The sequence below is a fragment of the Lolium perenne genome, unplaced genomic scaffold (assembly GCF_019359855.2).
Source record: "Lolium perenne isolate Kyuss_39 unplaced genomic scaffold, Kyuss_2.0 unplaced11, whole genome shotgun sequence".
Taxonomy (NCBI): domain Eukaryota; kingdom Viridiplantae; phylum Streptophyta; class Magnoliopsida; order Poales; family Poaceae; genus Lolium; species Lolium perenne.
Window position 1 is genome coordinate 430,468 of NW_027248969.1, and position 3,102 is coordinate 433,569.

The window sequence follows — 3,102 nt, forward strand, 5'->3', positions numbered from 1 at the left end:
AGTGGCTTTGCAGGTGTCTGTCTCTCCTACTATAGTAAAGATCCAACTTACTCTATCTATTGACAACACTAGTATCACCGTTGTGGTTCATGTTCATAGGTAGATTGGATCTTATGCGAAAACCCTAAACCACGTAAAATATGCAAACCAAATTAGAACCGTCTAACTTGTTTTTGCAGGGTTTGGTGATGTGATATGGCCATAATGTGATGATGAATATGTATGAGATGATCATTATTGTATTGTGGCAACCGGCAGGAGCCTTATGGTTGTCTTTAAATTTCATGTTGAGTAGTATTTCAAAGAAGTTGTAATAGTTGCTACATGGGAGTACAATCATGAAGACGGCGCCATGGACCTTGAAGCTACGCCGACGATGATGGAGATCATGCCCGTTGATGATGGAGATCATGTCCGTGCTTTGGAGATGAAGATCAAAGGCGCAAAGACAAAGGGGCCATATCATATCACATATGAATTGCATGTGATGTTAATCCTTTTATGCATCTTATTTTGCTTAGATCACGACGGTAGCATTATAAGATGATCCCTCTCACTAAATATCAAGATAATAAAGTGTTCATCCTTAGTAGCACCGTTGCTAAGACTTGTCGTTTCGAAGCATTACGTGATGATCGGGTGTGATAGATTCTACATGCGCATACAACGGGTGCAAGCCAGATTTGCACACGTGGATACTAAGGTTGCCTTGACGAGCCTAGCATGTACAGACATGGTCTCGGAACACGGGATACCGAAAGGTAGAGCATGAGTCATATGATTGATATGATGAACACTTTGAGTGTTCGCCATTGAAGTCACATCTTGTCTCGTGATGATCGGACTTGGTGTGGTGGATTTGGTTCGTGTGATCACTAAAGCAATGCGAGGGATATTGTTTTGAGTGGGAGTTCACCTAGTTTTTAATTTTGTTGAATTAAATTTGAACTCAATTTATCATAAACTTAGTCTAAACTATTGCAAATATATGTTGTAGATCATGGCGTCCCCATCAATCAATTTTAACCAGTTCCTAGAGAAAGAAAAGCTTAAAAGCAATGGTAGCAACTTCACCGACTGGTTCCGTCATGTGAGGATCTTCCTCAATGGTGGAAATCTGCAATTTGTGCTTGATGCACCGCTAGGTCCCCCACCACCCCCTGCAGTATCCGAGGATGAGAAAAATGTTTACGAAACTCGGGTGACTTGGTACTCTCAAGTTCAGTGTGCCATCTTGTGCAGCCTAGAGGCAGAGCTCCAAAAGCGTTTTGAGCACCATGACCCTTGTGATATGATCAATGAGCTCAAAGTTATCTTTGAAACTCATGCGGCTGTGGAGAGCTATGAGGCCTCGAAACAGTTCTTTGGCTGTATGATGGAAGAGGGTAGCTCCGTTAGTGAGCACGTGTTCGCTATGTCCAGACACGCGAAGAAGCTCAGTGACTTGGGGATTATCATCCCCAACAAGCTGGGTATTCATCGTGTTCTCCAATCACTGCCACCAAGTTACAAGAACTTCGTGATGAACTACAATATGCAGAACATGAACAAGGAGTTACCTGAACTCTTCTCCATGCTAAAATCTGCTGAGATTGAGATACAGAAAGAGCACCAAGTGTTGATGGTCAACAAGACCACCAAGTTCAAGAAGCAGGGCAAACCTAAGAAGGACCTTAAGAAGGGCGGCAAGAAAGCTGCCGCGCCTCCTGAGAAGCCTAAGGGTGGCCCTAAACCTGATACTGACTGCTATTACTGCAATGGGAAGGGGCACTGGAAGCGGAATTTCCCCAAGTACTTGGCTGATCTGAAGAGCAGCCTTGTCAAGAAGAAGAAAGTTATATCTGATATACATGTTATAGATGTTTATCTCACTGGTTCTCGTACTAGTGCCTGGGTATTTGATACTGGTTCGGTTGCTCACATTTGTAACTCGAAACAGGAACTACGGAATAAACGAAGCCTATCGAGGGATGAAGTGACGATGCGCGTTGGAAATGGATCCAAGGTCGATGTGATCGCTGTCGGCACGCTCCCTCTACATCTACCTTCGGGATTAGTTTTAAACCTCAATAATTGTTATTTAGTGCCTGCGTTGAGCATGAACATTATATCTGGATCTTGTTTAATGCAAGACGGTTATTCATTCAAGTATGAGAATAATGGTTGTTCTATTTTTATGAATAATATCTTTTATGGTCATGCACTTGAGACAAATGGTTTATTTCTATTAAGTCTCGATAGTAGTGATACACTGTTGCCTGCCAAAACCCACCGGCGGGCAGCAGCAAGCAAACACGAAGAGCCGGGAGGCTGCCAAGACTGCTGGGTGGGCCCTGGTCCCTCGACGTCGTCCCGCAATGCTCCGGCACACGTCCTGACGGTTGCAAGGGCGTGCCACCTAACCTATACCTAGTCAGGAAGGTGTTGGATCGCTTCGATTAGTCTCCTGCATGGTAGACACGTAAACATTAAATACGAGCCCGATCGGCTCTCAGGTTGCCCTGTGGATCGGCTCGAAGAGCCGATTGCCCCATGGTTCACGTTGGATTTATGGTGACATGGGGATCCTGCTTGATCAAAACCAAGCTAAACCAATCTACGACAGTTTAGGGTTTTCACCGCATAACCGGAACATCCTACGCGTAGTTGAGCCTAGCAGATACGAAAGATGATGGAAAACTACTCCTAAAAGAGGCCTAAAAACCAACGTTAAGTCAATTCCCGGAACATCCCTTCTAGGAACGGCAAACCACACCTTACGCACTACCGGATCATCCAACCCCAGCGTAAGGCTTAACCATACGGATATCAAACTAATCCTTGAAGAACAAGGAGCAACTATAACAGATTGGATCTACTAAGTAAAGAACAAGCAAGGTGCTGCCCTTACACCTAAGATAGGTGTAAGGACAGCTAGGTATCGAGGGACGGCATAGCTAAGCAAATATGTATAAGAAAAGCATCGATGCAAGCCCCAAAACACCTAAGATAAACGATATTGCTCGCCATCAACAAGGCTTCAGTACGAGCAACACCAGATAACAAATAAACTTATACTGCCTAGATCGCAAGATGCGATCTAGGCAGCATGATGCTTACCCG